Source organism: Periophthalmus magnuspinnatus, chromosome 11 (genome assembly GCF_009829125.3).
Source record: "Periophthalmus magnuspinnatus isolate fPerMag1 chromosome 11, fPerMag1.2.pri, whole genome shotgun sequence".
Taxonomy (NCBI): domain Eukaryota; kingdom Metazoa; phylum Chordata; class Actinopteri; order Gobiiformes; family Gobiidae; genus Periophthalmus; species Periophthalmus magnuspinnatus.
Genome location: NC_047136.2, coordinates 12,198,344 through 12,212,832, shown reverse-complemented (window position 1 = coordinate 12,212,832; position 14,489 = coordinate 12,198,344). Strand labels below are relative to the sequence as shown.

The window sequence follows — 14,489 nt, the reverse complement described above, 5'->3', positions numbered from 1 at the left end:
CTCGAACAGCTGAGCTACTCTCACCTACTTAGATCATCGTTGTTTTCAGTTATAACAAAGTACAACTATATAAATGTTGTTGAGCCTGTTCATAATATAAAAATTTAAATTATTAAGAAACTGTCAGAAACTTTAATAATTACTGTGATATAATCGTTAATCGCAATTATTTTGGCCATGATAATCGTGAGAGCAAACCCATGCCTAGTAACAAGCATTGGTGGATGGAATAATTGACAATGTGTACAGTTACATGGCTGAGAATATATTAAATTGCAAATACAAGTCCAGCCAAAAGTGAAGTTCAGTCTAAGTATCTCTAACCAATCAGCGGGCCATGCAGTGCAGAATGTGTGCGATGAGAGAGGAGCAGAGACAGACAAATATCTTCCAACGAACTACGCTCCAAATCATATGCTTTTACTGACAGAAGATTGGCTGCAGACCACTCAATTAAAATGACCCAAAGATATCAAAAAATGACAGGATGCCAATCTTGTTAAAAAATGTTATTACCTCCACAGTCCTATTGAATCATGATAACATCAAAATTATGATCTGGCTGAGAAAATTCTGATGTAAATTGCCCATCCATATACGGTTTCTTTGTTGCATATAGAGCTGCAAATTACACAGGTGAGAGTGGCAGATAAAATTACCACTAATAGACAGGTGGCCAGATATTATTTAAGTAGTAGGAGCTATAGGATAAGAAAATGTGGAGATAATGGGGGTAGTAGGTGTTTTAAGCTAATGGTTGTCAGAGAAAGTCAAAGCATCTATAGTCAGACCGGTGGCATGTCGTCACTCTGCCTCGGCTTGCTCCGTGGAGGCAAATTAAGGAAGCTTTGGCAGTCCTTTAATGGTCTGTCACAGTCTAACAGGTTTAGAGCGCTTACAATAGAGCCAGCCACTAAGCCCGACAGCCAGTGCTAATTGTTCGGAACTGCAGCTTGTGTGAGTGGACTTTCACAGCCATTTGGTACTTGTAACTAAATCCATTGATTCTCATTATGAAGACAGATAAGATACACTTCCCCTCGGTCGGTCTGTCCATTTGGTTCAATAAAATAAAATAAAATAGTCATGCGTTTTGATAAATGTTGTGCCAATGTGTGTTTATAATAATGATGATGATTATGATTATGATGATGCATTGGATTTATATAGTGCCCTTTAAGACACAAAGCACTTTACTGTAATTGTGAAGGAAGCGATTGCAGACGAGGTAGAGAGTTGAAAGAAGTTTTTATCTGAAGGTACAGACAGCAGGCACATATGTTACATTAGAAAGGAGCGTTCCCTGTACTTATATACTGAGAAAGGTACTATGTATGCTGGACCTACATGGACTTAAACTAATTTTACATAATGTCCGTACAAGCTCGTAAATGGAGATACAGTACTTTTAACTGTTCACAGGGAGGCAGAATATGTCACAGAAATGATTGCTTGCAGTCTCTGAACAAATGTATTACAAAGGGCCTCTTGTCACAGGTATATGTATAGCTGCAGCTTGTAACTTAAGGAGCTGGTTGCAGTGAAGACATCTTAAAAGAAGTATGTGTAGCATTTTTTAGAAGAGCCAAGAGATTAAACAAAAATCATGCTTTCATTTACAGAGCATAATTCATTCACTCCAAGCTCGTGGTGGTAAGTTACTATTGTACAAAGTTGAAAAAAAATGTGTTGTCATGTGGTAATAAAGGCTTTTAATTATTTTGTACTTTCTGAGCGCCTCAGTTTTTTCAACTTTGTATCTGAGACTGGTCCCTATACTGAAGAACACCAAAAGTACCTTTTTTTGCATCTCCACACATCCAAGTAGCACTACTACCCCTAATTTTTTTTTTGCAAAATGATTAATTATAGTCACAGCTGCCCTAGAGTAGAGTGACAGAATCAAGGTTGCCAATCTGCGCCTGTTGTAACGGTGGGTGTAGCGGACCAAAGAGTGCAGACTCGGGGCAGATTTACAATGTTTATTGTACAGATGGAGACAAAATACAAAACTGAGGGTTGATCTGATGGTGAGCAGGAAGCCAGGTGCAGGCCAGGATCCAGGAACGTGGAGTGCAGGGAAAAACCAAGACAGTACCGGGGCTGAGAAGCAGGGTAGAAGCAGGGTCGGAGCAGGGTCGGAGCAGGGTCAAAGCAGGGTCAAAGCAGGGTCGAAGCAGGCTGAAGCAGGCTGAAGGCACACATAGGAATCCGGCACCAAACGACAGATAATCCAGTACGGAACAGGGTGAAGCTACACAGAGCAACGCAGGCACGACAGGAACGACAGGAAACACAGGAAACGACAGGAATGAAGGGACGACGACCATGATCTTGCACCGAAGTGTCTGGCCCCAGCTCCTCTTATGCTCCAGCAGCAGGTGGAGGTAATTGCGCTGATGAGCTGCAGGTGCGTGCAGGAGGAGCCAGGAGCTCAGCCCAGCTCCGGCAGGTGAGGGAGTGAAGGAGCAGGACAGGAGGTAAAACGTGGAGCGGAAGGTGCGGATCATGACAGTGCCATCTGCCCCTCCCATCACCAACGCTCACACACACCCCACACTAACACTAGGCAATTTAGGACTGTGTAGAAGTGTCTTGCCTAAGGACACAATGACAGTTTCCACCAGAGAAACTGCTGCTCTACTGTGGTGCCTGGTATTGCTTTTGCCATCCATGTACTAACCAGGCCTGGCCCATAGACTGTATATATAAATGGACATAGCTAATCTGTTAGCCGCCACGTTCCAAATAGGAAGTGAGCATGGGTGCACTTCTAGCTCATGATCACGCAACTTTGTCCTTAAATCAAGACAAATCAGGCCCCTTTTCCCCCCGAGGTTGCTCCCGCTTGTGTTAGCAACAGGTTTGATTGACAGCATTGCTAAGTGCCTGCACCGTTGCTTTAAGAGGGAGGGGCGTAACCTTCAAAGGCCTCGCTCCGGATTGACTCTTTCATTGCTATGATACTCACAGTTTAAAATCCAAATATGGAACTTGGCTTTAAACTCTTCCCTATAACCGCTTTAGCCTCGATGAGCTTCATTTGGCTTGAGCTGAACGTTATAGGTGACGTCACACTCACTTAGTCCACTTCTTTACACAGTCTATGACCCGGCCAAGTGCATCTCCACTCTAAATAATTCTATTTTAAAGAAAGTGAACCCTAACCAGAGGCAGTATGCATGCACACTTACATCCTTGTTCAGCTGGAAATAGGAAGTTAATTGTGTGGCTACCCTTCACAAAATGGATTTCACAGCCATTTCAAATAAACTCTCCCCAGACAGCGGTGAATACATGCAAGACACAAGGCTCACACCACAGCCGATGGTAAACAAAGTGTCTCAATTTTCAAGCGGTGCCTGAAGAGATCGACAAAGCAAATAGAGCAGTTTGTTTTGCACTTGGAGGCCCTGAATGCAACACGCTTCCTCAAGTGAAAGGACAAGGTGGTGGCAGAGCTTGAGAAACAGTGGGAGAATCTTAGCTGCATGACCTAGAATGTGTTTGACAATCTTCTTTTAATTAGGCCTGGAAGACACGGCTGAATCCAAGCGCGGTCCCAAGAGCTAAATTAATTACGGAGACAAAGCCCATTCTGGCTCATGGAAAAGATTAATCATTGCAGTATTTGGGGAATGAGAAACGTTCTTCATCCCAAGCCTGATAAAAGAGACTTGAAAATGTATGTGCTTTACGTCAAAGTCCTCTCCAGTTTTCTGCATGACTCTTTTGACTAAATTCCTCCTCTCATCTTTCCAATTGATCATTAAGAATAGATAGACTTGGGCTCCATCCAAAAATTTCAACATCCTCCCTCCTTATCCTCTCCGTGATAGTTTTATTACATATTTCCTGGGTGGTCCGCAGTCACCCAAGTTTGACTTTGTACCTGTCATTAACTGGAGCTTGCCATTCTAGCCAGCGCCATTTATTTAGCTAAACGACTGTGTCATCTGTCAGCCAGTATAAATGAGTGTTTGTGAGTTATGGCCAATTAAGCTAATCACAACACCAGGGGTTGTGCCAGAGCAGGGCTATCCCAAAGAGAGATAGATGGGGAGGAGAGCTGGTGGCACAGCATAACGATACACCTACACTTCATGAATATGGACCCAAGGACTAAACTGCAAATTTATGTATGCGCTTTATAATGAGGTCTGTTCTGAATTGTTGACACGTTTACTCTGTCAGTGTGATAAGAGGTTGGTCTAATCAAAACAATAGCATACATAGATCAACATTTAGGCCACAGACATAATATAAAATAAAATAGGACCACAGACAACGCACTACTGGCAGCAATCATGAGTGGTTTATAAGTATGTTAAGAAAAGTAAGCAAACAAAGTCAGTTATTGGAGTTTTTACTACAACTGGATAAGACAGGAAAGAACTAGGAAAAAGTATTGATATAAAAAAGGCAGATTAAACACAGGATTCACTCTCTAATCTTCAGATAATCCATCCCTACCTTGCCCTTTCTGCTGCTGTGCATATACTTCCGTAAAATCTACATAAAATAATACAAATTTCAGATGCCAAGACACCATCATGTATCCACCGAGCAAAGTAATGATCACATGACAAATATAGGGTATGTTCTGCGTTAAAAACCTTGAATATAGGCCATAAATCATTACTGGGTGATCTTATGCATGCCGACTTTAATGTGTGATGAAAAGCTCAACTTGTGTAACTTCTGGAAAGTTCACAGGGAAGTTAGTTGTCAGAGAAAACATTGATGTCTCTATTTATCTGAGGCTGATATGACAAGAATTTGCAATTACATTAAAACGAGCATATGCAGCCAACAAGAATTTTCTCAAACTATGCGTGACCCCAGAGAGAAAATCACTTAGAGGTGTGTCCTTCTCACTGTTGATCTAAAATATTCCCCCAAATTATTTAGGCCTTAGAATGAGTCATATTATTTGTATCATCAGATCTCAATGTCCTTGGATGAAAACACATTTATTACAAAGGCCACCCTAAAATCCTGTATATGTGATCACTGCACGCATGTTAAATTGTCCAACAGTGTGATTAAGGCAGCCCGAATGCCTGGTCATGTTTCTGCAGAATGCCTCAGATGCAAAATCAAGAAACACTTTCACAAACATGCAATATCAGAGACTGAATGTTGCCAGACTGACTAAGGCTTCAAAACATCTGGATACAATACAGCGAGTCTGACAAATGAGGAAGCCTATGTGCAGAAAATCAGCCCACACATCCAGTTAATGTTGAAAAAGCCTTAGCAAAAGCATACATTCACACACCCCCCCACACACACCAACACAGACACACACACACAAAGACACACAAAGACACACACACACACACACATCCCAACACACCCACACACCCACAAACACACACACACACCCCCCACACAGACACGCACACACACACACATCCCAACACACCCACACACCCACAAACACACACACACCCCACACAGACACGCACACACACACACCCCCACACACACAGACACGCACACACACAACAAATGAATGAAAATGAATGGTAATGTAAACACCACTCAGAGTCATATTGTATTATATATTATTTTACCTATAGGGAAAATGCAATTATGCTTTAATATTGTCAAGTCTGATTTTCTACTATATGTTACCATTGCCAGATAGGGCCATTGTCTTAGCCAGATATCTATTCTCTTGAGTTTGTGTTTTTCTTTTACTAACTTAAACATATATTTAGTTCATTTCACCAAAGAGGAGGTATTTTACTTCTATGGGGTATTAACTGCTAACATATAATATATTTAGATAAACATGTTACCTTATTGTTTTGAAAATACTATATTCACGGGAAACAACGTATTAACATGTTATAAGTTTCACTTTCACTTTTGACACTCTGAGTCTCCCCTAAGTCTCACTCCCCCTTCAGAATGTTCTCACTCACTATCCGCTAATGAAACTGTTGCACATCACATCAGGTTTGTCAAGTTGCTTTGTACAGTTTTTATATCATGTTTTTGTATATTCATGGAGAATTGTCGTGTGGGAGAATGGGTGATGTTGGCTTGTTGCATTGCACAGAATTTACAGCTAAACATAACAGGGTTTGATTGGGCCCAGGAGATCGCTAAAACACTCAAACATGCACGGATGACATCTAAAACCTCTTCAGGCATGTTTTTGGTGACAGTATAACATGGTAGAAAAAAAAACAAAAAAACTCCTCTTCAGTTTACACGTTTGCACAATTATAAAAATAAATACTGCACTGTAATACCACTATAGGATAGGTTTCAGCATGTACATGATTTACTGCAACATCTTTGAAAAGGCAGGAATGATAAATAAGACTTGATGACATAGTATAAAAAAATTAATTGAAAATTTGATTTTTCTGTCAAAATGAGCACTACTTAGATTCATGACCTTAGGGTTTCCATGAACACTAAAGGGCAGCAAAATACTGAGTTTGGTGTCACTCAGGATTATTAAATCTAGAGTTACTTTTTATTAGGGATCCAGCTTTTTCAACTCCGACACTGATTCTGATACTAAAGGTGATACCTGAATTTAACCGATACCAGTGCAGAGACTGAAAAGACTGTTTATTTCCTTAAAACGAAAATAAAAAGACAAAAGACAGAACAGATCCAAATGTGTTATGTATCTGTTATTAACCTCTCAAGTAACTACAGAACAACTTTGTATAAATAAACACTACGATTCCAAGACGAGAACGAGTAAACAGTCTTATTACATCAGTTTATACGCCCAGTCAGGATATCGGCTGAACTGATATTTGGAGGTCGATCAGATGCCAGTGTTGGATCGCCATATCCTTATTTTTTATCATGATTACTATCCACTTAAACTCTGTTCCCCAAAGTATCTCTGATCAGTCCTCCACAGTCGAGAAAATGTAGACCAAATGTGTTATTTTTCAGAAAGGGTTTTGCATTGGTGATTGTGATGATGCTTTTTTGGCTTACACATCTGTCTTGACTTTCTGTTAAGCTGTAAACTCGTGTTCTGCAGGTTCCACATTGGCCCCAAAGGAAACACATCCATGCAACATTTTCGATATGTCTAAGTCAGGACATATAGCACATACTTATTACTGTCTGAAGTATTCAATTGTCTTGTGGTAATACTCGAACACTGCTATGTTTTTTGTGATTGATTTATGAGTACACAGTTTTTATTATTGACTAGGACAATCCATTTAAATTGTTTTTGTTGACACGTATCACGACATTGTAGAAAACATTTAATGCATAATGATATTCGTATTACTCTTCACAGTCACTTAATTTCCTGACTTCCATGTGACTTTCTCGCTGTTGTTTTTCTACACCTTTACGGCCTTGAGGATCCCATATTAACGCTGAAAATGTATATGCTGCATTGTAATTACAAAGCCACTGGAGGCAAAGCTGCTTGATCTCGGCTGGATCCTGGGTATATATTTTTTCTTTATTTATTCACCCTTTCGCTGACAAGACAGACTCACGCTGAGCTATCACTTCTGTTTTCCATCCCATTTTTGCCGGGCATTCTCTGCATTTAATATGGCAGAATTACAATAGCAATAAAAACTATGAGGCACAAAAGAGAGTGCATACGCATGGAGGAAAGGTTGTAAATAGGAAGCCTGTTTCTTATAGAGTCGGAATTTGGATATGAAATACGGATATGAACTGCTATAAAATACAAAACCACAATGACTCAAGGAGTAACAACACAAGTATGGTTGTTTGATGAGGAATAGACTAAGGTTACTTCTGTTGGTCTCCCTTGCACATGATTTATAGAAACTTGAATGTAAGTGTCTTGTCTAAAGATAGTTATCATAGAAATAAACGTTGACGTAAAAATCTCAAATGTTAATAATGTTAATTCAGCCCAGGATCAAATGTGATATGATTGTAGATTGATTTGTCCCAGAGATGTTGAATTAAAAAAGATGGATATTACGAATTGTGCTATACAAATAAGCTTGCCTTGACCACTACTTCCAGGTATTGAGATTTGTTCCATTCCTAGACCTGTCACAATAACACATTTTGAAGCATAATATATTGGTGCAGAGATATACTGTGATAAACGATAACATTGAAACTACTTTATGCCACTGACACAATAACAATAATGCAAAACAATCTCAGTAAACCATTTTTTAAAGAAATTGTATCATTAAAAGGCCTGACCTGCAACAAATAACTGATATAGTATTTAACGTGACAGGCCTATCCATTCCTTGTTCCTCGTTTTAGAGTAGGAATTGATCATCTAAATAGTAAACCAAACCAATGCACCCAAGACATTTCCTGTCCATACAATAAGAATACACTTCAAAGGCAAAAAGAAACATAAAAAACATCATTAAATCCTGCATGATTTTGTCCGCCTTCACACGCGAGCACATCTGAGGAGTCTCCATGTGCTGTGAACATGTGTGCGAATACTGGGAAAAAAAAGAAATGATTTGCAGTTCCTTGTAAATGCAAATGTACAATTTTGCACAAAACACTAAATTCTTTGTTCCATACCAAGTCTTTCTGTCATTGTCACAGCTAAAGAGGCTGATTAATCAATTCTCCAATTTGGCTCATTGCATCCAGTTCCAGTCACACTCCCCTTGTTACATTAGAAAAGCATATCGCAAATAAAGTCAAATTCAAACGGATTGGGTTGTTGCAATTAATTCAGAGCCTAATGACAGCAGAAGCCATCCAAAAGTGTCTCTACCTCTATTAGTCACTCATTGCTCTGTCGATAAAACCAACGGATGAAAGAAAAACAAATGAAGTAGGCGCGCGAGCGGGAGGGGGAGAAACAGGAAGCGATAAGAGCCAGGAATGAGGAATTATGAGGGCTCCAGAGAAGGCTGTGGGAAAGATCAGAGCTACAGAGGAGCCGGATAAAGGCACAGTCCGGAACATTCCTCCGTTTGATGTTGTACTTCGACTATTACACAACGCCCCGCTCTCAAATACAAGTGAAACTATTTCACTCAGAAGTTCATGAATTTTATTTTGTGACTTCCCCTTAAAAATCAAATTAAAATGATAAAATGTAATAACTTTTATTTTTCTTCCTTTCGGTGGTTATGCAAGCTTGAAAAAGAACAATTGGCTATTTTCTTTTGCAAATTAGTTCTGTCATGAATTACCGCAAATCTTGAATTCATCTGTAAAAGTGTGGTCTAAAGTCAATTGAAAACACTGATCAAATTAGTGGGGGCGAGATCAACACACATCAGATGCTTTTATATGAGAGTTTTGAGTTTTAAAACTAAGGGCAGTTTAGCGCCACCTGCTGGTTTAATAGTAAATGGTCATATTTTTTATATAGTGCTTCTTTTCCACCTTCAATTTGACACTCAATGATGTTTATGTCAAGAGCGGGATTTGAACCTCCAATCTTCAAGCCAGTGAACAAAGACGACTACAAACTGAGCTACTGTCGTTGAATAAATTTAGATATGAATTTAATGATGTATAAGAGAAATTTTTTTCTCACTAATGTAAACAACTCCACTATACAAGCTTGGGAACCTATTTATATAGAAAATTGAATCTGGAAAATTAAAATGGACATGTACCTGCCAATGTAAGTGTGCAGTTGTGATTAGTTGTTAGGGAAGGATTTCAGACTGCATTTGTCTAAGGAGCTGATAAACTAATGTATTTTTTTTGTTTTTGTTTTAGTGCAGCAGTTCTCAAACTTTTCACACCAAGAACACACTATTTAGCTTTCAAGTATCACCGGATCTAAACAGGCCAATACTTTAGGTCTACAATGATAATGAAACATAAATAAAGTGGTTCTAAATCATGACTAACCCAAAAAGGAGAATGCATTTGCGTAAATAAAATATGACAAACACTCAAACGGCAGAGAGTCCCTACACAGGACAGCTAATTTAAAGTAATTTCATCACACGGCTCCCCCTGCTGTTCAGTGTTCGCAGCTACAATAAAACAACCGTAAACATATCTTACTCACAGTTGATTGTGTTGTGCAGAAGGCGTAGTTTGTCTGTGTGGACAGCTGCTGGGACAGGTAATGCTGCAGACTGGTCCGTGCGAACGCAGAGTTGCACCATGAGACGGGGCTTGCAGAGGACCAGCTTGTGTTCATGCCTTTACCGCTGTAGAAGCCTTTGAGCACTGTGCTGGGCTGCAAAACAAAAAGACAAGAGCGAGAGGTCAAGAGTTTGGTGGGAAATACTCAAAAATGTGAGCTATGCCAAAATGTTACAGTCACTAACATCAAATCAAGGCAGTCTCCACTCTTTGGGAGACAAGAACTGACAACCAAGTGCTCGCGTGCCCAAGTGTTCAACTCAAATCTTCATACCACGCCATCAAGACTGTACTTTTTTCTTCCACTTTCTCTTTCTCTGTGGGAGTACCAGATGTTGTGAAACCCCGTCTGTCACGCTTGAGATGTGTTCCTACTGAGAAGAAATGCTGATCGGTTTGATAAGATGGCAGGATTACACAGGCTGGCAGCGGGCTTGCACTTTGGTGTTACGGATCGCCAGGGTCCGGGAAGTATCCAGGGTCGAGTCTGCTGACACTGAGGCTTATGGGGCTTCACACAAGTTACCTGGGCTTGTCATGTTCACTGGAGCACAGATGGGAGAGAGAGCAGCACTTATATGGCATGATAATGTGGAGTGGATGGAAACATCACCACGAGCGGGATAAAGGCGCAGGACACAAGAACTCGAGTAGTGCAGCTTCAATGCTCTTTACCGCAGAGTCAGGAGGCACAAATTAGAGATACTGCTCTGTTCAACTAACCTCACAGCTTTCATGACACAAGTAAAATTGAAATGGTAGAAAAACGAACATTAAAAACAGTTGCAGGAGGCAGAATTAAAAGTACAGCAAGCTCCCTACTAAAGCAAATGAAAAAATATATAAATAAAATCAGCATAGGCACATTTTTACAAGCTTAATATAATCTGGGGGCTCATTAACTTCCATTTGTGAGGCATTTATTGTTTAAACTTTGAACTTTTATCATTTGTTGATAACTAGTGAAACTGAAACAAGTTCTAGCATAATTTGTAGGGAGAAAACATGGAGCACAATTCGGCAGCATGTAGCCCGCTCTGTTCTGAAGGACAGACTGAAACTCAATGTGCAGAAAAACATGGACATGGCAACTGATTTCAGAAGATCATCACTGGCTCCTCAACTAACAACAATTAAAGTTACAGTGCTGGCCACACAAACAGGGTACTTTTTGCAAAAATGTTGAACTTTCAATGTTGACGAGATACAACATGATTTTATTTTATGTCTTTTATAGTCAATTTTGTCTTTTTGTCTTGTCTTTTATTATGGTAATCTTTCTCTGCAGAACAAAAGCCATTCAAAATTGTGAAAGAGGCCAGTAGGGCATTGGGTCAGAGCAGCTGAGTCTCACAAACATCTTTGAAAAACAGCTGCTGCAGAGTCCGGTTCATTCTGTCCAGCGCTGAGCACACTCTGCGGGACGAGTTTGTGATGCTGCCCTCAAACAAGAGGTTTAGGCTTCCCACAGCCAAAACAAACAGATCTAAACATTCTTTTACTCCTTGTGCAATTAATGCTCTTAATGATGTCTGACTGCTGAACAGGAGCTTTTTGAGGACTCTGTTAGGATCTTTCTTTTTAATATATATTGGGCTTCTAAATGAGTTGTGTCCACTGTGCCTGTTAATAATATTGTTGTCTTAATTGTTTGTGGTTTGTATTGCCACTGCACACCAAAGTTTTCTGTCAAAGGACAATAAAGGTTTTTGATTGATTGATTTGATTGAGGCTGTCGCGCACATGTAAATATAAATAAATAGGTGTGTTACACTTATTAGGGCCCCTGTGCCACAGGTACAAGTGGAACCACAGTGCTTAGCAATAAAAATAGAAATCATATTACATTAGTTATTCAAAATGGAAAATACAACAAAATAAAAAAGGTTACGTTGTAATGTTTACAAATGTTCAAACAAAATAAAATGTACAATTTGAAAATTGCTACAATAACAACACTTGGGCAGTGTTTACAAGACAAGAAAACATAGAAAAAGAAAAATCTGTCAACTTCAAATCTGTCAACTGGACAAAAACTTGTAGGGGTAAAGATGTTTTGCTGCTCATCCAAGCTGCTCCTTCAGTTCTGGTCAGATTGCTGATACACTGCTTTATATCCGTCTGAAGAGAGGAGCTAACTACACTGAAACTAACACACTTATTGTTTACAGTTTCTGTTTAAAGGTTTGGTTCAATGAGCTACACTAAGAGTGAACTGTGCCTGTGTCATAGTTAGAATAATCAAAATAATTTACTCCTACAACTTTTTGTCCAGTTGACAGATTAGAATTTTTCTTTTACTATGGATCATACCAGAGACTAAGGGATTCTTTGAATTAGACTTATCCCAACATTTTCAGGACAAGATCATAAAATTACTATGTTAAATGAACCATTTCAAGTCAAATGACCTTGTGCATGTACCAACTGGAGATTAGGTGGTTGAAACCTCACCAGTACATTTCCCCCATAACTACGCCTGGCTGTACTGACCTAAAATCTCCGCAAAAAACTCTAAATTGACGGACAAATGACTGTATGTAAACTCAAATAGCTGGTTTAATACACAAGAAAACACTTCACCTTTTAATGTAGTGAAAAATTAAACTTTGGCTTCCAAGACTCCATTTGAGAATCAGGTTTTCCATTTAAGCAGTTCCATAACTGTACAACCTTCCTCTTCAAATGTTTACTTTAGCATTTGCCAGTAATATGACATATCAAGGTAACATGCAAGGAGCCCATATATTAGTCCCAGCGCTTTGGGTTTCACTTTCAGCACTGCCTCATGGACTGGTCTCATTAAGGTCAGAGCTCCACACAGCTGCTCAAAGAACCTGCCAGTGGCACATTATTCATAACACAAGGACCAGAATCAGAACCGGCCAGGATGGAGCCAGTCCAAGTTCAGCCCAACACGTCCAGAGTCCAACTACAGGTTCAGGGCTGTAGTGTTAATCTGAAACAGGAGGAGGCCATTTCCTCTCAGATACATTTCCACACTGTAAGTTTAAACCAGGTCATGACACAGTCCCAAAGGTGGGATCAAAATCATATGTGCTGAGCAAGGGAATTTTAAAGTGAAGGTATAAGGTGGAGGGTTTCTTGAATAATTTGATGTGAACAGCCTCGTCAACTTGGCTTACTGAAGGAGCATTCACCCAAAAACGAAAGTTTGGCGGTTCATTTCATCTTTGTCCATTGAACTATGATGCTGTACCATTTTATCACTCACCTTGTTTGTGAGGGGCTGTTGTAGATTGTCAGCCAAGTTTCTACAAATCAGCCCCCGTCGTAAATCCAGGACTTTCTATTAAATTTGAGTTAACTTCGGTTATTGGTTCACATGGTACCAATGATACAATAAGAGTTATGATTTCTAGTTTAAAACCAGCCACACTGAGTTCGACAACCTTATCCAGGGACATATCAGTGTTGTTTATCATTGTTTTGCATTTGTGTCCAGAAACAATGATTATTAAATGTGTTTATTAAATTAGTAAATGTACTTGTCAATCATACCATGGCTGTGTTTATTTTGCACTGACCTTAAAAGGGGTTAAAACTAGCGCGTGGGCAGAATACAGAACAAACAAACCTACAATTATATCTGGTATACCTCTCCGATACAAGCTATTAAACGTTATATGGACATGTTATACAGCCACTGCCAGAAGCGAGGGAACGCTGCCAATTATGCTACATTAACCAGCATGACCACAGCCACTTCTTATGCACAACTTCACCAGTTCATAGAGTTTAAGTGCTGCCTCCAGCCATAAGAGCTGCATAAACAAGAGTGATTCTGCCAGTGAGGGGATTCAAACTAAAGCATGTGAGTGGAGGTGTTGTGCATCTCTGGGGGCCAGTATAACTTGAATGCACATACGTTATGAATAGGGAGTGTTGATAAAAGCAATGCAAAGCCGCTGCGCTATGGTCAATGAGTGACAAGATATTTGGCCTTTTGCATGGGAGAAGCTCAACTTTGTTTTAACATCTTGACATTTCTCAGCTGGAATGCACGGCTGGTCCCCTAGACTCGTATCCGTGTAACAAACTTTCAACAGCTCGTCAGACATCGAAATATTGCCTATATATTTCTCCATTTAATATGAGGGGCCAGTGGGATCTAGTTACATAGGGTTTTGGTTCATGTTTTACAACAGGAAAGCAGATGTGTGCAGAAGGAGGCTTTGTCTATGTAGGCGACTGCAAATGTGTGTGATGCAGCTGATTTGATGAAATGCATTAACGAACATTATGAGAACAAAGATACTGTAATGGGGATAGATCAAACCCAGTGTACTTTTTCCAACTGGGCTCCAGAGTGTGACTAATTATAAACACATGCACTTAAAGTTTTAACGGGTGCGATTTCAAATGTTCCTTGGGTACACCAGTGCACCTGA

At 39.8% G+C, this 14,489-nt stretch overlaps 1 protein-coding gene across 1 annotated transcript in view; it reads right to left on the bottom strand.

Annotated features, from left to right (window-relative positions):
* The window catches only part of rbms3 (RNA binding motif, single stranded interacting protein), a 376,836-nt gene extending 366,779 nt beyond the window's left edge, over positions 1–10,057 (bottom strand). Inside the window, exon 1 of the mRNA XM_055225567.1 lies at positions 9,998–10,057. The gene's annotated coding sequence lies outside the window, so the exon portion shown is untranslated. The remainder of the gene's footprint in view (positions 1–9,997) is intronic.
* Positions 10,058–14,489: the final 4,432 nt, after the last annotated feature.